Source organism: Ictidomys tridecemlineatus, chromosome 2, assembly GCF_052094955.1.
Source record: "Ictidomys tridecemlineatus isolate mIctTri1 chromosome 2, mIctTri1.hap1, whole genome shotgun sequence".
NCBI lineage: Eukaryota > Metazoa > Chordata > Mammalia > Rodentia > Sciuridae > Ictidomys > Ictidomys tridecemlineatus.
The window spans coordinates 177,296,776-177,321,185 of record NC_135478.1 but is presented as its reverse complement, the minus strand read 5'-3'; the positions used below and the strand labels follow the sequence as shown (position 1 = coordinate 177,321,185).

Below are 24,410 nucleotides of genomic sequence, written 5' to 3'. Positions count from 1 at the left end.
AAGTCAGGTAGTGGTAGTGGTTCTCTTTTGGTCAAAGAAATCCTATCCCATCTTCGTGACATCTTCATTTTTCTTTCACATTTCATCCAACCTTTCCCTATTCATCCTATGTATTATGGTTTGTCTTGCTGATGCTCTTCCATTGTGCCTTGGATGCACTATTACTGAGACAAAGGCACCATTTAGTGGGAGTCACTTATCAAAGTTAGTTGATACTCTTCAAACAGGACAGTGCAATTTGTGTACAATGTCAGGTCCTAAAGCAAAATAGAGCTTTGCCTGATTAGTCTCTAATTGTTTATTTTAAAACCTTTCCTTATATATTTGAGTAATTTTCAATTAGAACTAAAAAAAACCCTGAATATTTCAATATAAAGAGAAATAAAATTGCAAATTTGTGCTTTAAAGTCACTTTGACAGCAATGAGGCTAATTCTGCAAGTGTTTACATTTTTGGAGTAGTGAAAATTGTCTTTTGTCAATTAAACACTATTTAAATACACACATACTTAATTTTCTACAGTGACCATATCATTGTAAATAAAGTAGTTCAAGTGCAAGCTCACTTGTTCCTTTTTCTTTTTTTTTTAACTATTATTATTATTATTTTGCAGTGCTGGGAATTGAACTCAGGGCCTTGTGTGTGTGAGGTAAGCACTCTACCAACTGAGCTATATCCCCAGCCACTCCTTTTTCTTTTTTTAGTTTTATTTTATTCATTTAGTTATTCTGATTTCTTTTCATCCACACAAATGAGAAAATACATAAGTAACTCAAAAACTAGAAATCAGAAATATAACTACTCCCTTTTCTAAAAGTGCATCTTAATATTAATCATGTGTTTAAGATGCATCTTGTATTTATCCCATGAATGAATGTATTTCTCTAGTTTGGTTTCCTAATAACCTCATAATATTGATGTTCTGTTGTTTTTAAAGTCCTTCTGACTGTAATAGTGAAGCACTTTAAAGAAGTAAACTTTTATAAAATATGATAATCCTCACAAATGACTTCTTGGACACAATATTAGTTGATATTTATATTAGTTATGATTATTTTGTTCACCTATGGCCCAAAATATCGTAACTAAACAAGAAAGACTTATTTCTCTGTAATGTAAATGTAGGCCATTTAGGCTGGTAGATTACTCCATGATCATCAGGGACTCAGATTCCTTTGATCTTATTGCTCTGTAATCTTTGGCTTGTGGTCCAAAATGGTTGTTGGCTAGTTACCCTGTCCATATGTCAGCTAAGAGAAAAGTGAAAAAGAGAAGAGATCCTCCCCTTCTCCTCAACATATACCCTTTAAGAACACTTTCTTGCCAAGTCCTCATCTATTCCCTTGGCCAGAATTTAGTCAACATGACCACACCTGTAAGTGTAACAGATCGCATTTTCCAAAGTTGACAGCAATGATATCTCCTGTTGCGTATGTTCTTCTACAGTGTGACCTTGCAACTCTCCCATGATGAGCTAAAGTCTTACTTCCTCAAAATGGGATTATGTACTGCTTCGAACAACAGAACATGCTGGAAATCACACTGTGATGTTTGCCCTATTAAAGGCCTGACCCACAGATTCCATGAACATAAAGAAAAGGTTATTTTAAGCCTCTAGGTTTGGGGGTAATTGGTTACTCAACAATAGTATCAGAAACACATGATTATAGGGAAAGTTTGGGAATGTAACTTTTATTTTGAGCTGTTAGAAACATTTATTTGAGGATTAGAACTGAGTTGGGGAAATTGTCAGTCTCTGCCACAACCTTTAACACCTCTTCCCAAGGAAGGACACAAGAAAGAAGGCATTAATCTTCCAAACATTATTTTAAAGTGTCATTCTACATCTTGTTTCCAAATTCATTTAATTTCTTTTGGTAGATTTATAAGACGTGGTAGATGGCCCTCTGATATCAACCACAATGCCACAGAGACTCTCATTTCTTTAGGAATGTAGAAATGAACCAAGCATGAAATGTATAATTGGACTAGAAGACCTACTGGTCTCTGGCATCCCAGGAGATTTATAATAGTGTAATATTAAAAAGAAGATATGTTACATTGAAAATATCTTCACAAACACTTCTCTAAAGATTTTTATTTGCATCAATTCTTAAATCAATAACCATGACCTGAAAAGGTAAAGTTTGATCCTGATGTTCACATTATGTTAGTATTGTTCCCAGAACAAACACTTCTCAAATCATGTTCTGGATTTTATTTACTATCACATAATCTTTTGGTAATATTGTATGATTTTCTTTGCTTTCATTTTCAAAATATTTTCTTTTGAACCCTAGAGTGCAGTGATGGTGACTTAGTGGTACTGTTTATCCTGACTTCTTTAAAAGAACATCCCTGGTATTGATTCTTTGGTTGTTGATTTAGAAAGCAATTTGTGTTAGTTTCTCAGAGAATCAGACTGTGAAAGAGCTCAACGGTGAAATAAGAGTTCTAACAAATGTGTTGTCACTCAGAGAAATTAAACATATTGGACAGAGATACCAATTTGCATGTATGTGGCTGCCAAACCAAAAACAAGCCAACAGTTTGGACAAGTTTACAATGCAAGAATAATAACTACAACCTGTCAATCATGCAGCGTTCCCTATCAATAGTTAAGATGTGTTCTGATAAAGTCTTTCTGGTGCAAGAAATATATACCCACTCAAGGCAAAAAAAAAAAAAGCAGTTGACAGGATACAGGGGCTATGTTTGCCTAAGGCTCACTGAAGCCATCACGGTAAGTTTATGTACTTTATATTTTATATACAGTTCAACATTGACTACAGTTTTGGTGTCTCTAATATTCTCAAGAGAGTAAGTCCAGTAAGCTGGTCTTGACTATCCTAAGGATTGCCTTGCCTTGACTGGGGTAGTCCAGGGAGGCCATTGGAGTGTAGGATGAGAAATCAGTCAGGTAGTAGACTTAGCAAGATCTACCTCTTCAGCAGAGAAAAGCCCCAAACATTGGGACCAGAATGGTAATGTACCTAACAAAATGTCTGCTAAAGAATGGTCAGTTTCATAGCTTGAATATCTTATAAACATTTAGACTAAACATTTGGATTAAAATGTTTAATCTCTAGATTTAGCTTTTAAAGAAGTACCTCCAGAAGACAAGTAGTTCCCAGATTGTGGCAAACATCTGAAACACCTGGAAGACTGGTTAAAATATAGTTGCTAAGCCCCACCCCTAGATTCAGTAAGTGTGAGGTAGGACCCCAAAATTGGGAATTCTATTACATACCCAGGTGATGTGTACACTGTGGGTCTGAAAAAAACACTTTGAGAACCAAAGTGGTGCTAGATTCCCTATGAAGGAGTTTATTAAACTCATGATGAAAAGGGAGCATCTAGAAGTAACATTTTGCTTAACATCAAAGCATAAACTTTTCTCTGGCTAAATGAAGACAATGCAAATTCATTCTTTATTCTATTCTCCTTTAAGGGGTTTTTAAAAGTTAAAGACATTTTTTAAAAAGCATCAAAGAATATCTCCTTAAACACCAGATTTTGCAAATAGAATATGGATTTCTTTTTGAAGACCAAATTGGATACACACTTTTAAAAATCTCTACTTCCTGAAAGCTCATCAAAATAATAACTAAAGGAATAGGGGAAATTCATAAGTTAAAACAAAAGGAAAGCCACAATAAAAATTAAAATACTTTTTAAAAAATTTAAATCTTAAAAGGAAGGAAATTCTTACATGTGCTTGAAGACATTATGCTAAGTGAAATAAGTCAGTTACAAAAAGATCGATCCTGTATGATTCCACTTTTATGAGGCATTTAAAAGAGCCAAATGTCATAGAAACAGAAAGTTGATGGTGGTTGCCAAGGCTGGCAATGGAGGAATGGAGAATTGTTGCTTAATGGGTAAAGAGTTTCGGTTTTGTAAGATGAAAAAGTTTTGGAACTGGTTGCACAACAATGTGAATATATTTAAATGTTACTGAATTGTCCCCTTGAAAATGGATAAGATGGCAAAATTTATATTGTGTATATTTTATCAAAAATTTTAAAATTTTAAAGAAATGTTTATTTTTTTAAAAAGATCTAGGAAAAAGACAACAGCTGATGAAAGTTATCTGCTAAAGCTTTGGAACAAGTTTAGCAAACCAGAGAATGCTGAAACCTAAGCCTGGGTGAGGGGTCAGTGAGACGAAGCCAACAAGAAGCAAGATCACATCTGTCTCACAGAGTGCAGAAGCATGGAATCTGAAGACACTGGGTGCCTCTGAAGGGATGCGAAGGGGAGAGGATTGGCTAAATGTACCAGGTGCTGGTAACACTCTTCACTTTCAGACCCCTATCTACGCTATATAAGCAAATGCTGCTTCCCATTTCCCCTGACCCTCTTGAGAAATTGTTCCTGCTAGTGTCACCTCTCTCACCTTACATCATTGTTTGTTCTGCAACTGAGCTGTTCTGTGATAAGCAGATCCAGGGTGATCTGCTTCCAACCCACTGCTATTCAAGCCCTGTCTAATTCCTTTCCCTGAGTGCGGTAGTAACTGAGACTTTCTTCTACTAATAGAATATGACAAAAGAAAGGGATTTTGCAGATGAATTAAGGTCCCAAAGCAGTTGTTTTGGAGTTAATCAAAAAAAGGAGATTATCCAGGGCCTGACTTAATCAGGGAAAGCAGCTACAGAAGAAAGCGGTTTTCCTTGCTGGCTTGCTGATGTAAGCAGCCATGATGAGGAAGCCCAAGTGAAACATTTTTTCCCCTTAGCTTTCAAGTTACCACTTTTTCCTTATTTTCCTCCTGTCACTGGTTAGTAGTTATGCAGAATAGAAATCAGACATGACTGACAAAAAGAGGATAAGTAAGAATGATTTATTACATTTCTTTACATAGCAAGGTGGCTATCCCCTAGGCAGAATAGCAAGCAAAGAAGGCTACCACTTAGGCTGTATATGTTTGGGAGCTAAAAATTAACACATCCATAAGCTATGTTGTTATTATCATGCCTGGGTCATTTTGGACTCTGCCAAAAATGTTTGCACATGATTCAAAATGTGCCTAGCATTGTGCTTTTCTCCTTCCTGGGTGTATCTTTTAGAATGTAAATGCATTTAAATGAGGGTCTTGGCTACTTTGGGTATGCAGTTGTGGTTAGATCTGCTTGCACCAGTGCTGTATTTCCTTGTTTAACAATGGATGTGTTGAGGAAGGTCCTCCTGTCATTTATCTCAAGCTTTGAGTACCTATGTAGTCTTTTTCTTTAACAGTGCCCAAGTAGAGGCTACACTCCTGCCTCCCTCTACCTCCTCGTCCACATCTTTTTAGTCTCCTTTGGTAGCATGTCTTATCCTCATGAGCTCTAAACACTGAAGCATCTAGACATCCTCTTTCTCTAAACTCCCTACCTAGCAATCTCCTCTAATTCAGTGACTTTAATACCATTTATATGCAGATGATTCTTAGAATAATGGTGAAGAAGCCATGGTATAGCTGAGGCTCAGCAAGTCTAGAGATCATCTGGGTTCAATGGAGCAGGAAATCAAAAACACATCAAAGGAAGTCCCCAAGGAAAAAGGAAAGGAAGCAATGAATGATCTAAAGTGCTTGATTATACGGAGAAAAACTCTGTTAGAGCATTTGGGAAATAAATAAATGATAAATGATAGTTTCTGAGAAAATTAGACAGTTGAAAACAGAGCAGTTCACTCCAGGGAAAACAGGTTAAATAAAAAGAAAAAACATCATAGAATACTGTATGGCTTAGCCATAAGCAGTATTTATGTAGTCATAATAATAGAGGGAAAAAAGAGTACTGATGCAACCAGAAAGTGTGGTATGACTTTTTTAGGAAGAAAAAAGGGAAGAGTATATATGGGTTGTGCTTGTATTGGTCCGTATCTGTATGTGTATGTGTGTCCGTGCGTATTTGTGGGAACTTGGAAAAGAACACTAAATCCTCTTCCATAACAGTCAATGGAAATACAAAATCAGAGACTCAAGAATAACAACATATATATCATCTAGAAAAAATGACATTAAGTAGCAAGAGAAATAGCATACATAATTCAAAATGCCTCTGAGAAATAGAAAAAAAATATACTACTTTGATTAAATTAAAGAGTCTGAATTTCTATGGCAGGTTACCAGGATCCCCACCTTTCATGCAATGCTTTCCTTTATTTCTGGGTTTAGGGGATCATATAGCTGAGATTTTTTTCAGTCTCTATATTTAGTGGGCTAAATGTTTAGTGGGAAGTTCCAAATCTGCATCTTCAAGCTCTTTGAGTTCGATAAATCAGAGGCTCTTAAATAGAGAACCACTTTGTACAGGCCAGGTCTTCAAGGTATTCTCTAACTATCCTATTTATTGTCTTACTTAGTTGAATGCTTATGAAGCTTTCCTTTGTTTTATAATATCCTGTTCTATTTCAGTGGTTTCTTTTTCTGTTCCTCATTTTCCCTCTTCAACTTAGACTCCATTGCACTTGTGAAAGTCAAAACTCAAGATTCCCAGGTGTAGAATTCTCTTGCTAATCTGTATCCCTACGGAGTAGAATGTTCCCTTTTTTACTTTCAGTCTTCTTAGAGCAAATGTGTGCTTTATTTGAAGAACAGTTTGCCATTTACCCTGCTTCAGGGTCATGCTATCTCTTGTTTGCTGAACTGCAGGCTCTACTAAATTCTGTTTGGTCTTTCTCTTGCACAGAAACAAATTACACATGTGTCAGAATAGAAGGGGATACTTAGAGTGTCTAAGTTATCTTTTATTTACTATTTTGAAGGCAAATCTACCTTTTCCAATTCTCCTTTAGTGCCTGAGTTCTGGAACTTGTGAAAACGTGCATAAGCCAAGCTACATGAGCACTCATACAAATAGGTACCATTTTTACCTGGACATTTAGATCTTTCCATCTGCTATACATTATACATTGTTTGTTCATCCATGAGAAGACCCTGGTGTTATTCCTTGACAGATGATTCCAAAATACACAAGACTTTTAGTTCAGTCTTCTCTCTTAATCACAAAGGCCACAACTCCATTCATCTGGAGGACTATAATTAGGTTCCAACACCTCAAATTCAACAACAAAATGCATTAGAAACAAACATCAAGCTCTGTCCCCTCTATTATTTGCTTATAACATCATCTAGGTTGTGGTCTAGACTCTCAAAGCCACCATTGACTTTTGTCTCTCACATACCTAAGTGGACAAGCTGTCCAGTCCTGTTGATCCAAACACTATGGCGTCTTGCTGACATTTCTCCTATCCCTGCCTTCCTAATGTCACTGTGCATCTTAGCTTGGGCTGACAGAACAAAGGACCACAGACTGGGTGGCTTAAACAACGGAAATCTATTTTCTTAACATTTTGAAGGAAAAAAGTCCAAGATCAGGGTGTCAGCATGGTCAGGTTTGCGTAAGGGCTCTCTTCCTGGCTCATATTCACTTAACTTTTTTTTGGCATATGCACAGGGAGAAAGAGCTCTGGTGTCTGTTCCTCTTGTCCTGAGGCCACCAATTCTATTGGATTAGGACCTTTCCCTTATGTTCTCATTTAATATAACCCCTCCCCACAGCCTTGTTTCCAAATGCGCTTACATTGGGGATTAGGGCTTCAACATAGGAATTTGGGGGTGGAAGCAGACACAATTCAGTCTGTAACACTGTCCTAGAATGGGTCTGAGTCACTTCTTGCCAGGACTGCTGGCTCCTAATAAACCCTCCTGTCTCCGGTCTCTCCCATTTCTAGTTATGCATTATCTTTTCTAGGAACATTTTTGCTTATGTCACTTTCTGCTTTAAAAAAAATCAAAACAATAAAACCTCCAATAGCTTTTTATTTCCTGAAGAATAAAGACAAACCCTGTAATGATGAAATCTGAGGACTTTTATAATCTAATTACAACCAATTTCTCTGCTTTAATTCAAAATCCCATCATGTCATTTATACCACAACCACACTGGATCACTCCCTTGCCTTCCTCTGAACAGTGCCTTCAAACTTCCCACCTCCAAACCGTTACTTACCATGTTTACCCCACTGGAAACCATCACCTTCCCCAATCAAACATCCTAGGTCCTTGTCACATGCCACATCCTCATAAAGACTTCTTTGATCTTCTGGCCAGAAGCAAACCACTTCTTTTTATACTTGCAGTTTTTATTTTATTTTATTTTTGACATGAGTTCTCATCAAATTGCCCAGGCTGGCCTAAACTTTCAATCCTCCTACCTCAGCCTCCCAAGTAGCTGAGGTTACAGGCATGCACCACTGCACTGAGCATATTATAACTTTTTATTTTAGTTTTGTGTGTGTGTGTGTGGAATTATTTAGTCTGTCTCGGGAAAATAATCTTATGGAAGAAATGAGTCATGGTCTGGTTTACTCACAAAATATTGCAGGAGACTTACAGAGTCTAATAACTGCAAGCATCCAGTGAGTATATTGTTAATATGAACCATGAATCTATAAATGGAAATTATAATATATCCTAGTCAAATGGATATAACATAGTGTTTATATTAGTGTTTTTCAGGCTGTGTTGATTGGAGTTGTATTTTATTCCACGCCTCAGGTTTCATCAATATTTTACTTGAAGAAAGGGTTTTGTTGCTAGATATTTTAAGCCATCACTTTCATTCGAAATCTTCATTTTCTAGATGAGAAAAAGAGAAAGAACAAAGAGGAGTTTATAATGACTTCCCCAAGGTTTCCCAACTGTTTGGTAACAGAAACAGAATCAGCAGATTATACGTAATCAGTATCAATTGGAAAGACGTATTTACAGAGCAGCTTAGTGACCTCATCCTTTCCTAAGACATTACTCTGTCACTGGGAAAATGAAGCTCTGAAGGGAATTACAATAAATCAGGGAGGACACCTGAGGTTGAATCTCGATGAGCTCTTTCCTGTAGGTACTGTTGGTACAAAACTGTGAAAGATTTCATTTTCTCAGGAAATGTGTTATTCACCAAAGTCTTATTTTAAAGGGATTGACAGAAGCTTTAGAAAAACCCACATAAATAGTATTTCTCAGGATTTCTCAAGGACTATATCAAAGCAAGATCATGCAATATTTTAGAATATCAAATATATTCACTGCTTGGGTGTACCTGCATGTGTGATAAAAATTAATATTAAGATGTCATTTCTAGCTGTTACTAGTTCTTGATTCCTTTTTTATAAATTTCTTATAAGTCAGGCAGTAAGTTCACAAGGTCTCCCACAAAATGAGGAGGAATGAAAGAAACAGAATGCTAGCAAAAATATTGATTTTTTTCCCTCAATGTTAATTTACACTAGTAGTTTACTCTTAATAGCAACACAGTCTGACAACGCTTATCTACGTATTTAAATAGAATCTGCCACTTAAAGAGCTCTGTGAAGCATGCCTTTTTTGGCATGAAGTAATCCAGGGAAGATGGGAAGCTACTGGGTAGAGAGCTGAAACCTGAGTTTATCATCAAAAAGAATAGTTATATGTCCGGGATGCTACTTCCTTTGCCAATTTATGTATTTAGATTAGATTTCCTATTTCTGATGCATATCCCAATGAATCAGAAATATTAATGCTGAGAGTAGTACTAAGCAAATGAATGAGAATAGATATTTTAAATGCAACCATTTTCCAGGGTTCAAAAATGTGGAAATTTACCTGTTAGATGTAGATTATGGAACATTTCCTTTAATAGCTTGCAGTGGTTCTCCAAGAAAGAATTCACACATGAAGTCAACATTATTTATAGCACCTACTCTGTGCAAGGTGCCAGGCAAGTAGTTGTGGTTACCAAAAGGGATGATTAGGATAGAGATAAAATGCTCCCATCCCTATATTGAGGTTGGGGAGATGAGCATGAAATAAATAAATAGGAAGCAAATCCCATAATTATGAAGAAATATAGGACAGGCTGAGAGAGTATAAATTGGAAATGCTTCCTCTTTGTTGATTGCTGGTCTTGGGTCCATCATTTGCTATTCAGTAGAGCACAAGAATGTTATGGGCAGGGCTGCCATAGGGAGAAAAGCTGATACCATTTAACAGATCCTTGGCTCAGATCCACCCCACCCCGCCAAGAAAGCAGTTTAGCAAAATGCAGCCATTCTCCATAGGCTGCCTCCCTTGAAACACATCTATCCTCTCCACAGCTTGCAGGGCTCCTGTCTGTTCCTCCCAGCTGGCTTTATTGCATAATTGGAGGAGCCTCTGATTCCAACAGGAAGTAGGCCACAGGTCAGCATGAGTCCTGACAAAATATACTTGACAATTTTCTTTTTTAACTTTTAAGTTGTCAAGGCTTTATTCATAAAAATTCATAAATGTATTTCATTTAAAATGCTTTTTCTGGGTGATATAAAAAAGAGGAAATGTAAAAACATAACCATTGTATTGATCAAATACCATTCTTTTCTCTTTAAAAAAAAATACATATAAGCATTTTCAATGAGTTTCTTTCTTGTTTATAGTTCACGTTTATTGTCAATAGAGCAAAACCTAGATATAAATATCCTAACCTACTTGTTACACATTCTTAATTATGAATTTCTATTTCTATTCACTAAAAAGGATTTTCTCCCTGAAATCTGGTTGCACTATTGGAGTCAAATAATCCTTAAACATTCCAGATCATGTCTGTGCTCTTGTGTTATGTTCTTTGTCACATGTATCCTGCTTGCCTCTCCTCTCTTTCTACTTCCTACTTTTTATTTAAGTAACTGTTTCCTGAGCAAAAGGACTCTTATTAACCCTCTGTTTTCAGTTTGAAGCTTCCAGAAAACTCTGCTATTTGGCTTTCCATAAAGAACTAGCTCTGATCAGGGGCAATGGTACATACCTGTAATCCCAGAGACTTGGGAGGCTGAAGCAGGTGGATGGCAAGTTCAAGGCCAGCCTCAGCAACTTAGCAAGGCCCTAAGCAACTTAGTGAGACCCTGTCTCAGAAGAAAAAATAAAAAGATCTGGGGATGTAGCTCAGTAGTGAAGCACTCTTGGGTTTGATCCACAGTACCAAAAAAACAAAACAAAACAATAACAAAAAAAAAAAAAAACCCACCTCAAAACAAAACAAATCACAACACAACAACAAAACACTGGTTTCTGAGTATTTATTTCCCCCTCTAGTTACCCAATACTTTTCAGTTTTAGAAAGGTTGAACATGAGGAAGGATGGAAGACTGTACTTATGGCATCGTGGCCCAGCCTAAATGCAGCTCCTTCTCTTTATTGGAAGTTGTAGGTGGATGATTATTTTGTTCGCATACAACATAAACTACAATAAAATCAGATGAAAGGAGTTCTGAATACTGAGGTCTTGTATTCAAATTTCAAACTCACTTTTACTAGGTTTGGGTCACTTTGCTTCTCTGAGGTCATCTAGTCCTATAAAGTGAAGGAACTGGATACCAGAAAGTCTCTAAGATTGCTTTTAGCACTAGAGTTCTTGATTCTACTTATTTCTCAATATAAACACCTCAAAGCCTATACAGTGCATATGCATATTATAATTTAAAACTCTGCAGGAAGTCAACTCTGTTCTCTCAATACTCTTTATTTAATAGCCTTTTTAGTTTTTGTTTTGTACCATTTTACTATCTAAAAAACTACACTCTTATGATTCTAATGAAGATTTATTTTTTTCTTTTCTCAGTCCTTTTATGTTTCCCCTTTTTTTCTGCTCAATCTCTCTATAGTTGTTCATAACTAAATCTAGAACTACATATTTGTCACCAAAATGGAAACAGAATCTACCTGTTCCTGTCATCCTTATAAAATTATTTTTATAGGCTACAACTTACATATGCTCTTTCCTTTGTTTATACACAATACTAACCTTAAATCTGAAGTAAAAATTTAAAAATAATATTTTAAACAATAAGAGTTGATGACAATACAGTGGATATTTGAATAAGAATATTTTAAACAATAAGAGTTGACATTTGAAAAATAAAACAGTACAAAGAAAAATACAGAAATTTGCATATTCCCAGTATCTAGGGAAAACACTATTATTTTTTAAAATAAAATTTGGGTCATACCTTATTTATTTCTTTTTCCTAATGTTTTGCTAAAATAAAAGATTACCTCTGTCATTTCTCATTTTCTCCTCTTTTTATTTATAAGCTTCACTTTTCCATAAACAATAGATTTCTCATCTCCAGTAACCCTCTACTTTCACTGATTCTGCATAGAAATTTTTGCTTATTAATGTTTCATTAGCATTTCCCGTGAAGTGTATTTTCAGTTTCTATTGTTATGCATATTGCCGAGGGTTGCATGAATATTCTTGCCTTATTTTCAGCTTTATCCATTTAGAATTATCGGAATTCTAATCACATTTGGCCTAGCAGTTTTGTACATTTCACACAGTTAGAAGATAACCCATATGCTGGCCCTATTTTTAAAAGACATATGCCTCATTGTATTGATGTCTTCTAATACAAAAACAGTAGTTCAAGCTCGTTTTAGTCATTCTGTTATTAGCTTTGTACTGACAGAAAGTCTAGTCTGTCATCTTCCTTTCATAGCATAATTTTAGACCAGAGGTATTTTCCTGTCCCTGGCTACCATTAGTCTTTGCAATGAAATTATAGAAATAATTTAATCTAAATTCAAGCCCATCAAGCGCCTCCAATTACTGCTATTCTTATTAGTTTCTTTAAAATGAGATTGTAAAAAGCACTAGTGTCATGGATTTTATTATTTCCCTTTTACCCAGAATCTAACTGAATTTGTCTGCTGAATCCTTATTTAACAGGGGGGAAATTATTTGCAAATGCTGTGATAAGCCAGCCTGTTCCAGGAATTCTCTTTTTTCCTCATGAACTTTATTATGCTTTCTAACTCTGAGACGTTTGCCTCTGCCACTTAAAATCCAGTCTCTCGTTAGGAAAATAAATGGCATAATCCCAGAGCATTAGAAGGCATCCTATTTCATCCCTATTCCTTGTATAGTCCTAAGAGGCTCTCTGCAGAGCTGGACTGTTGGACATGGCCATGCTATAGGGGTCTTGGTGTCACTCTCAGCTCTTGCAGAGCTTTATTTTCTCCAGGGGCAAAAAGAACATGAGGTGGGGCTCATGAGGCGGAGGCAGGAGGATCTCAAGTTCAAAGTCAGCCTCAGCAAAAGCAAGGTGCTAAGCAACTCAGCGAGACCCTGTCTCTAAATAAAATACAAAATAGGGATGTGGCTCAGTGGTTGAGTGCCCCCTGAGTTCAGTCACCTGTCCCTCCCCTTCAAAATGAGGCAACGTCTCCTACTGTTTTTTTTTCTTTAGTTTTTACTGATATTCATTATTTATCCATCCAAAGATTATTTTCTCCTTTATCTGACGTACATATTTGAGTATGCCTTTGAGTAAAAGTTCTACTTCTGACTGTGCCATTTTTCACCTTTCATAAACGTGCCTACTCCTCTCTTCCTCATTGTCAGTGAATTCATCTTCTCCCTGATAGATTCCCACCCTTTTGACTGTTGTGCTCTACAGATTCCACTCCAGACCCTGCCTTCCCCCTCCTTGCCATCTTTTTCTCATGGTCTGACCTCTCCCTACAATCTCACTTAATCTATCAGGCATTTTCCACACGACTCTGATTCAAGCACAAAGTGCAGTTACTCTTTACCACCTACCCCTGCTTGTCTTGAGAAAACTATTTTCTTTCACACTACAGTGTTCACAGTTTTTTTTCTTCTTATGATATTTGTACTTCTTTAGTTTTGATATTCTCCTAAAATCTTTGTCTGTTGTTGATGAGTCTGAGAAGAAGAAAGTAGAAAGAAAATGAATCAAAAAAAATTTTTAACCTATAGTTAGAATGAATATTTTTCACAAAATATCAGAATGAACTAGGGACCTTTAGGCAAAAATTTCAGTGGATCTCCTCACCCTTTATTAAATATAACATCAAGCCCACAAAGAGAGGCTCATCATAGGGAGGCATCTGTACTTAGTAAGAAGAAAGATGTGTGTGTGTGTTGAAATTAATAATGGTGCAAGTATTCTCTTGATTTTGGAAATCAGTGCTATAACTAGCAAGCATATTCTTCTACAAAATCTTGTTCTACTATCATAGATAGAATACTGAACCTATATAGACCATGGTTTGACCCGAGTGCCATTGTGAAAGTTTTTCAACTGTGAAGCATTTTTTCCTTTATTCTTCCAGAAACCATGATATTCTGTGCTCCAAATATATTGATCCAGCATCTCCCCAACTCATCAACTTTCTATATTAGTTATTTTCTGAACAATTTTTTTTTTGTGTGTGTGTGTGTGGTGATTGAACCCAGGTCCTCATGCATGTGAAGCAAGCACTCTACCAACGGAACTATATCCCCAGCCCTATTTTCTGAACAATTTTTACTGGTTGTGTATAAGAATGTTTAACAAGCAGCATTTTTTTTCTAACTTTTTCCCCTCTTTGTTGGTCTTTTTCTGTCTTCTTTCTTCTTCCCTCTTCCCTATTAAATGAATTAACTATTGCCCTGTAACAAATTATTTTCAAGTTTACCAGTTTAAAACAACTAACATTTATGATCTCACACTTATGGGGGTTAGGAATTTAGGAGCAGCTAGGGGTGGTGGTTCTGGTTCCGGATTAGTTAAATGGTTCTCCCAGGCTATATTTATCTGAAAGCGGAGTGGAGACTGAAGGTCAGGTTCCAGGTGGAATCACTCAGAGGGCTGCTGGTGGACACAGAAAGTCTTCATTCCTCTCCACAGGTTTGAGTATCCTCATAACATGGCAGCCGAGTTTCCCTATAAAGTGTCCAAGAGAGAGCAAGGAGGAAGTCACATTTCCTTTTATGACCTAGTTTTGGAAGTGACACACCAACTGCCCTGCCATGTACTGTTCACTAGAAGCAACTCGATAAATCCCATTCATATCCAGAAGAAGAACCTTGCTTTTCCTCTTAGAGAAAGAATTATTAAAGAAATTGTGAACATCTTAAAAATCTTCAATTAAAGAATTGGGAACATCTTAAGGAATTGCACCTATTTCCTTCTCCCTCCTTTTATAGAAATCTTCATTTGATGAAAGAGAACTGTAAAGCAGCAGTTTGTTCTCTTATCCAAGGCATCCAAATAATACCTTAGTAGAAACACAGCAGCAGAGGTCTAGGAACCAGAAAAACCAAATTTACTCTTAATTCCATACTTAAGGAAGTTTGTATTCCTGGGTTAAACACTTATTTGTCTCAATTTTACTCATTGTTAAGCTGCAGAAATTCTTCAAGTTTCCTTTTAAATTCACAATTTGATTTCATTTCCTATATTCATGTTTCAGAAAAAAATATTGCTTAACATTTGTTCTTTCGGAGCTCTAAAGATGAAATTCTTAATTTTGGCGGGTCTCAACCAGTATAAAAGCTAGTTACCCATAGATTTTTGTTCAAGCCTTATTTACTTTTCTCTCCCACTAGTATATGTGGGCTTAAAATGAATGTCCCACCTATATCAGGGTCCCAACAGAAAAGAGACAACATGTCTAAGGTGGATAATCCAGGATGGTTTAATAAAGACACTATCTACAGTGGTGTGCTCAAGATTTAAGGAGACCTACAAGGACTGCAGTGTCTTGCAAACTGCAATATCAAGGAACTGTTACCATTCTGAGCCCAAAATAGGAAAAGGGAGAGGTCACCAAAATTCAGTCACAGGGAGAGAACTATTGACAAGGGCTGCATCCTTTTACCTAAAGATGGAGCCTATTTGCAGTGACCCCATGAGAGAGAGCTGAGGGAGTATATATATTCCAACTTTGTTTCTCTCTTTCCTTTTCCTTCTGCCATCCCATTTGTTGGTCCAACCCAACCACAACTGACTACAGAATAAATCTCATAAGTACAAAAGAGGTAGCACACTCCCAAAATGAGGTTGAAATTACACTTCAAACATGAACATAGAGATTATTAAATCATGATGGATACAGTCAGACCTAGGTAGAGGATGCAACAGGTTGAGAGTGCCCAGTATAATCTGAATTATCTGTGTATCACCTCGGGAGGGTGAAACTGAGTTGCAATGATGATGAGGGAAAGTTCTATTCAGTTAATTCTATTGTACTCTGTCTAATGTGTGAATAACAATCAGGTGCTCTATCAAGGGATATTGAGGAAGACAGGTTCTCCAGAAGTGTCCAGAAGGAGATGGCTCTGACTCAGGATCACAGATGTCTTTTGGGAGGCAGATAGTGGCCATAGAGTGCAGGTGCACACACTGGGCTATCACTGCTTGCTGATGCTGGGCGTTAGGATCATCCAGCTCACTTCCTTCACTCCAGTCCATACTCTGAGCAATCCTTTGATGGTAATCTGTCTTGCCTAGATTTGTCTGTCATGAAATAATGTACTGATCAGAGTACCTAAATATCCAGATCTTTTACATTTGTTTTGCTTACCACAAATTAATAAATTGGTCTTCTGGAGGTTATGTCTGTTAGCTTGGTTAAGTTACATCCATTTTCAAGAGATGGATGTAGAGGTAGGATCAAGCTAGATTTCTGTACCTACAGAGCCCCAGGAACAGCCTCTGGATTGGAGGATACTGTGCATGGGAATGAAAATGGCCTGTGAGGAGCTACCATGTGCCTCCCAGACCCTGCAATTACCCTGTCCTGGCAACAGTTCTTTATAATTGCTTGTTGAATTTTCCATCTCCATCGCTAGGCTCTAAGCTCTGTTATTAAGCCATCTTAATAACTGTGCATGAAAATGAATGAATGAATGAATCAACTTGTCAAAGTGTGTATGTGGATCTTTCCAAAATTATCCTCACTTGGCAAAAGCTCTTTAAATCAGTATTCTGCAGTGAAGCTTATTTGGAACTCTTATTCTTCTGTACTGGGTTACCTTAGGGAGCACCCTTCTGTGTTATCTGTCACTGCTCCACTGTTTGAAGTGGAATCCTAATCCCTTTTCATCTCATAATTTTTGCTTGTGCCTCTGCCTTTTCATTCAGCTTCACCATAATGCTCTTATCCAGGGCTGCTTTGATCACGTGTTCTCCTTCTTCTTTCTTCTTGGTTATTATTTTTGTTTGTTTGTTTTGTAAGTGGCTATTCAGGTTTTCTGGTTTCTATTAGCTTTTCCATTCTGGCTTCCATTTGTCTTTTCATCTTTTCCCTTGCACTGTTTTCTCAAGTCCTCACTCCTACTTCCCTTTCTTCCATCCACCCTGCCACCCCTGTTCAGGGAGGCACAATATACCTGTACGTTCCTGGTGGTGGCTACTGCCAACCACTTCTTTGCCTGACGGCTCTTTTCTGGCTCTGAGAAATTAGATTGGACCTGCTATTAGAAATAGTTTTATAATGTAAATTTTGGAAGGCACATAAGAGTAAGGAGAATAATAGGAAAAAAAATCCTATCAGCTTTGGCCATTGTTAACATTTGCTAGTTTTGTTTCTGGATGTGGCAATCTAAGGCTATGTATTACTGAGCTGTTCTCTATACCTTCGACCTGCGAGTATGAAGCAGGTCATATTCAAATGTTCTCTTGAGACACAGAAAGTCCAGGTGGACCTGACTGTCCACCACTCTGCTGGCTCAGCACACACTCTGAGCACACCTCAATGTAGTGCTCACCACTGAGACGCTGCTGATACCACTATGTGATTTTGTCTCCCTCTCTCCTCCTCTAGCCTATGAGCTCTTTAAGGGAGGGAGTTTTATCTTCTTTATCTTTGTATGCCTAGCACTTTGCACATATTGCCTAGCACTTAATGGCTCTTAACAAAAAAGTTCTTGAATGGATGAATGAATGAATGAAAAAATATACTGTAATAACATCTCCATTTCAAGTTAAAAATTCAACTATTCTGCTCATTTCTTTTCTAGTCTATTATTTCTTATCTATAATGTTAATTTATTTCCTCTGAGACAATGTAGTTTCTTACTTGTTCTGATGTCATAATTTATGAGATATCTATATTGCACATTGCAACCATTTTATTTCTAAATAATGTGATCACTATTAGGGTTTAGATATGGTTTGTCCTTCAAAAGCTCCTATGCTGGATTATTGGTCCCTAGTGTGAAGGTGAGACCTTTAAGGTTGTTTGTTTTGTAAGTGGCTATTCAGGGGGCACCAGCCTCAGAAGCGATTAATTCTCCTCTCTCAAAAGTGTTCTTGCTTTGAGTTGGTTACCTTGATAATGGGTGGTTATAAGCAAGGCTGGCACATCCTTTAGCTCTTTTAACTCAAACCCACTTCTTCATCTTCTCTCCTGTTATGGTATAATGCAACCACAGTGGCCCTAGCCAGACACTAGTGTGCTGCCATTTGGACTTTCCAGTCATCAGTTTAGAGCTCTTTTCTTTGGTAAAGTACCCAGTCTCAGGTATTTTATTATAGCAAGACAAAACAGACTGAGACAAATATCAACATTTAGATAGCACTTAAATGTTAGCCACTGTACAGAGTCTTTGCAGACATTTTCTGTTACTCTAAATCACAAAATCCCAGGAACTAGAAACTGCTATTATCCTCATTTTCTAGATGAGGATGCTAAGGTCCAGGGAAAATAAGCAACTTGTCAAGATCATATCACAAATGTGTAAAGGAGTCAAATATTTAGATATATTTGATTCCAGAAATAGTACATCTACCCACTGTGCTTACTAACTTACTGCCATGGAAGTGGTTTTCCTCTTGGGTTGGATAAGTGCTATTTGCATCCAGCCAAAAGCTCTAAATCTTGCCCTTCAGCTACTTATCCAAAATAAATAAGAAAATAAACGAGAAATCGCTGTACTCGTAAAGCTTAAGTCTTGCTCTGCTCTTTCACCCTTGGCAACCAAATCATTGCAAAAAATGTCTCTTGAAGTCTTCCCTAGTGACTTGATAATCTGGGTTCCCACACAACATCTGCATGCAGGCACTTGTTGACTACTTTTCATCTTTTCCTGATGACAAATAGTCCTTTGGGTGGCTTTATGATCTCTTCTGCTTTCCCCTTAGGGACTGTTGTGGAAGCACAGTCCACACCATGGACAGGACGCATCTTTTATCTCTTCCTCTTTCCTGACTTCTTCTGCCTTTTTCTTGTCCTATCCTGTTAGCCCACCTGGTCTTCAAATCTTCCTGTTCTTGGGCTTGCTTACCACTTCATGTCCTAATCACTGGCCTGCTCAGGATTATTTTGGGACATTACCCTTCATGCTTGCCATTGTCAATCCATATGTTATGGTGGAACTGGCCTGGGTTAGGGCCATAATCCAAAAGGATGCAATCTCAAATGCCATAATCTCAAAGGTTCAAATCTGTAAAAGCCAAAATTGCTAAAGTTTAACATGCTCCCCAAATCACAATGCACAAAATAAAATTTTGGTAAGATAATTTCATAATTATTTAAATGCCATTTTTGTAAAGGTACATAATGTACCAACATCTCAAGGAATTTTATTTTTACTTTTTATTTTTGGTACTGGGGATTCAACCTAGGGGCATTCAACCACTGATCCACATCCCCAGCCCTTTTCAATTTTTAATTTTTAGACAGGAACTTTAGGGCCTTGCTAAATTGCTGGGGCTGACCTTGAACTTGTGACCTTGAACTTGTGACAAGCATCTACCATTGTACCCAGTGAGAAATTTTATCTTTTGCAAATGCAGTTGTACAAAAAGAATATCTCTTCACTTACTGAGGAAGTTTCAACACTTTATGAATATGAACAATGCTTACACACAAAGCCATTTTTGTGATATGCATTTTCACTAAGTCAAATTTGCAAAAGAAAGAAAAAAACAAGGTGCACAAAACAAACTAGCAGTCCAACTTTGCACAATTTATTCCTTCCAAATTGGAAGTGATATGGAGATAAAATAACGTAACACATTGAACTGTAAAAAGTAAGGCTGACAATTTAAATTGTTAGAAAATAAAAAAACTAAAATTTAAAAAGGAAGAAAAAGAACTTCTCCCCCAAAACACTAACTTGACATATGAAAATGTGTATTATAAGACTAGATTATTGGCAATAATAGTCTATAAGAACTGGCCAGCATTTATGATCATTAATAATATTTTGAAGTCTTAAATTGCAGTGAATTGCTACTTTTTCAGGTCAATTCCCAGCACAAGGAAAAAAAAAAAGCTACTTTTTACTTTTAAGGCATGGCTCTCCTCGGAGAATATATTCACAATTATTTTCTTTTTGAACTTCTTATGTGATTTGATATACACAGACATGAACATTCTCTATTAAATTTTCCCACCTTCTGTGTCATGCTCTATATTCTGGGTATGCAGGAACCTATGCATCATGTGAAGATGAAAGATTTGCTGGTGACTGATCAGCAGCACTGTTCTTATGCCACTACGCACATAATTAGTTTTGAACCAGTTAGTGGCTTCTCTGATGTATTCAGGCAAATGCAACTTTAATTCATTAAAAACCCCTTGAATTTTGTCAGCTAGAAGGAACATTGGTGCCGACAAATGATGCATTTCTAAACTGATGTTTTCTTCATTGCTCTATTACCTGGTCAATCCCTTTCCTGGCATTTGATTTATACACCTCTCATAGAGCTTATTTTCCCCCATGGATTTAATGGTTTGGGGATTTTCAGCTTTCAGGATTTCAACAGTTAGGATTTTAATCTTTCAGAATTACAATTTTCAGGATTTTAGACTTTAGGGATTTTAATCTTTTGGAATTTCAACATTCAGGATTATGGTCTTTGGAATTATGTCTTTTGGGATTATGATCCGTATCTAACTAGTCTAAGCCCCTGCTCCATGGATGAGCACATGAACCAGGCCTGGCCAATTATAATTGGGAATTACTCCAACACCAGCAATTGGGTCCGGATGGGCACATGACTGATGATGAGCCTTTCAAGTCCTTTTAAGGACTTGTGCTACCAAGGGAGTTACTCTATCCTGAAATTGCAGGTACCAAGGATGATAGAAGTCTGCAGATCTTCCCTTCTCTCCTTGTTGGACAAAATGCCAAAATAATTGGTTTTGGCTCTTGTCTATGTCTAATAATTCCTATTATTGAGAATATTGAAGATGCCCATAGCTATTTTTGCCACAGGTGGGAAGAATCTGCTTGAGCATGAAAACTTCACAGAGAATGCAGTCTCAATGATTAGAGAGATAAATGCTCCTGACTTCGTAAATTAATGCCTGGATCAAACCATGCTAAAGTCACCTGGGCCTCAGAGTGTGACAGTCATCAACTGGAAAGCACACTACAGAGTAGATCTCTGTTATGAAGAGAAAGAGGACACCAACTCTTCCTTAAATGTCAGCATATCTGGGGCTGCGGATATAGCTCAGAGATAAGGCACTTGCCCAGCATTCAGGAGGCCTCAAGTGTGATTCTCAATATCTCACCCTCCCCCCCTACCAACTGCAGGTGATTTGGGTGTTGAGAAGGAGGCTCATAAAAAGCAGGAAGTTTCAAACCATGCCCTGAGCTGGCCTAAAGGGTTCCATGAAAGTTCCTTAGGGGACACCATGGAAACCAAAAAGCAAGGCTAAGAATAACTCTATATTTGTTTTCTATACTGGGCTTCAAAATAAGGTTTCTGAAGAAAGGCTCTGTTGCTAACAAAAGCAAAAACAAAAATTCTTTGGAAATGATTGACATAATGCTTACGTTAGTTCTTCCAGAAGCCCAACTTCTTCTAATCTCTAAATCCTGCTTTGCATCCTATTTTGCCTGTATTTATATACCCAACGACACAATCATGTAATTGCATTTCATATTTTATTTTCTCTCTCTCTTGTAGTCACGTAGGGGGTGATAAATTAAGCATTTCTTCCCTATACTCCTTTCCCTTAGTGTCAGCCAAATCACGAGTTCAACAAATACAAATTCAGCAGATATTTATTGAGTGCAGGGTAGTGCTATGTGCTGTGCCTGGCAGCATTCATGAATGCTTCCAGCTCTCTGAGATGTATGTAGCTATTTATGTTTGATGAATGGGGTGAAGTGATCATCACAAAGGTCAGAAGGAAAATTGTTGGCAAAGCCAGATATATAACCTCCACTGCAGTCAGGTGTGACATGAAAATCCCGGAGTTAAGGAAGAGCTAGACTTGATTGGTTCCTTTTTGGAACTTGAGCAAATTATTCAACTGCTGTAAGCCTCAGTTTCCTGTCTGTAAAATGTAATATTCTATACCTTGCAATGACATGTGTATATTATATTAAACAATATGTTAAAAGTACAAAGTTGGCTCAGGAACTATTAGTTTCCTTCTGCTCCACCAGGAAATACCTAAGTTCCTCTATCCATGATGATTTGCACATAAAAGAGATCTTTATTACTTCCCTTTAAATACTGATATATATTATAAACATTGTGTGTCTGCATGTATGCGTGTGGTGCTGGGGATCAAACTCAGGGCCTCATGCATGCTAGGAAGTGCTCTATCATTATGCTTTGCCCCCAGCCCCAAATACTGTTTTTCATTTAGATGTTTGTATGTGTGAATGTTGGATGCATAGTATCACAAGTCATAACATTTAATCATCTCATTGTTAGTGAGACTCTTTTTGGAGAGGGCAAAGGCCAGTTACTGTGGATTCTCAATTATAGGACACATAGACAAGAGCCAAAACCAATTATTTTGGCATTTTGTCCAACCAGGATAGAAGGGAGGATCTGCAGACTTCAACAAATCATGACTCATTTCATCCATTTGAATCTAGCTATCATTCACTGAATGGATAATGCCTTCAGGCCTAGTACATGCTGGGCAGGCACTGTTCTAGGGCTGGAGTACAGTCTGAACAAGACAGTCCAAGCGTGGGGAAAGGGCCAGCTGGATGATCTTTTCATTTTCTTCATTCCACCCTCCTGCCCTTTATGGCCCTTATTGCTGGGGCAAGAACTTAGGGCAGGGGGTAGCAAATTATGTTTTTGTGTAGCTGAGCTAAGGATGACTTTACATTTTTAAAGAGAGCCTCTGTAGGGGATGGAGTTTTAGCTCATTGGTAGAGCACTTGCCCGGCATGCGTGAGGCCCTGGGTTTGATCCTCAGCGCCACATACAAATAAATAAATTGATTAATTAAATTAAGGTTCATTGGCAACTAAAAGAGAGAGAGAGAGAGAGAGAGAGAGAGAGAGTGCCTCTGTAGCTTGCAAGCCTAAAATATTTGCCATCTGGCCCTTAACAGAAAATATGTGCTGATTCTGGTTTGCAGTAATCTATATCATTCATCAAGACCAGAATAAACAGTTTAATCATATGACTATTAGTGCCTTTTTATTAATAATTTTTTATTTATGTAAAGAATCATTAAATATTATTTCCTGTGATTTTAAAACCTCATTCAAGTGTAAAAAGTGATGGATAGTGGGAGGGCAGACTTTTTAAATCAACTTCATGTGATGGTAATTCTCTCTTAAGTCATTCGGTTGGTTGTTTCCCTAGACTGTAAAATCCAAAACAATGTGAGCCTTCTCTGTCTAGTTTTTTTTGTTTTTTTTCCTGTACCTAAAATAGAGCATTAGAAGATGACTTGCAGAAACCATCCCAAAGGAAAGAAAGAAGAGATGCTACTTTGTCATTACTCTTGCCTTGGAATTATTACTTAAAATCTCTCAGCCTTTTTATCTAAACACACTCTGCATTTTTTTTTTTTTTTACTGAGCCATACTTATTAAAACAAAACAGTCCTCCTTTTAAAGTCCAAATATTTCCTAGCACTTTCTTTCATGGGTACACTCGTAGACTTCCTTTCCTTCCTGTTGCCCAGGCTTCTCCTACTTGGTCAGGGAGGGTGACTGGCTAGTCACTGACTTTCACCTCTAAGATTAATTCTGAGTCATGGAGGTACACCTTCCTCTTCCTCTTGTAGACTGGCTCCAGGTAGCAAGGCAATCAGCTCCCACACTGAGCTTGTGAAAGGTTGTCCTAGTATCACCCTGGCACGGCGTCTGTTGCACAAGCTCACACTGTGAATGATTTGAAGAGTGTTCCAGCTCCAGCCACCAGTATCCCCATTTGGGTGTCAGCTGACTAATTCCAGCTCTTCGTCCTCTGATTTGTTCTTGGATCTGGGCCAGCTACTTAGCTTCCAAATGCCTACATTTTCCACATCTGTAATATTAAGATAATGCCAACTTTCATTCCAGCTTCTGGGAACAGAATTAAACTGTAGATGAACATTGATGTTTCCATGGTAACAGTCGTGTCAGGTATATAGCATGCCACTGGAGACAATAAATTATTTATGATAAGCACTTGTAAAAACTCCTAACTGTCACGGTAATAAAAGATTTTTACAGGAAATCCTGGGGATATACTATCACATTAATTTGCATTCATTATTTCAGGGAGAGTACATCATCCTGCTCCAAAATACCTCACTCTCAATTCACAGAATAAAATCAATTAGCACATCCTGGAGTTGCTGAATTCAAAAGCAATATGAAGTGCTCCCATAGCTGGTATAAGCAGAAAGAAGAGATAGG

At 37.4% G+C, this 24,410-nt stretch overlaps 1 long non-coding RNA gene across 1 annotated transcript in view; it reads left to right on the top strand.

The window, feature by feature from the left end:
- The window catches only part of LOC120891886 (uncharacterized), a 95,202-nt gene that overhangs the window by 299 nt on the left and 70,493 nt on the right, over nt 1-24,410 (top strand). The window contains exons 2-3 of the long non-coding RNA XR_005736469.2: nt 614-649; nt 4,060-4,284. This is a non-coding gene — a long non-coding RNA (uncharacterized LOC120891886). The remainder of the gene's footprint in view (nt 1-613; nt 650-4,059; nt 4,285-24,410) is intronic.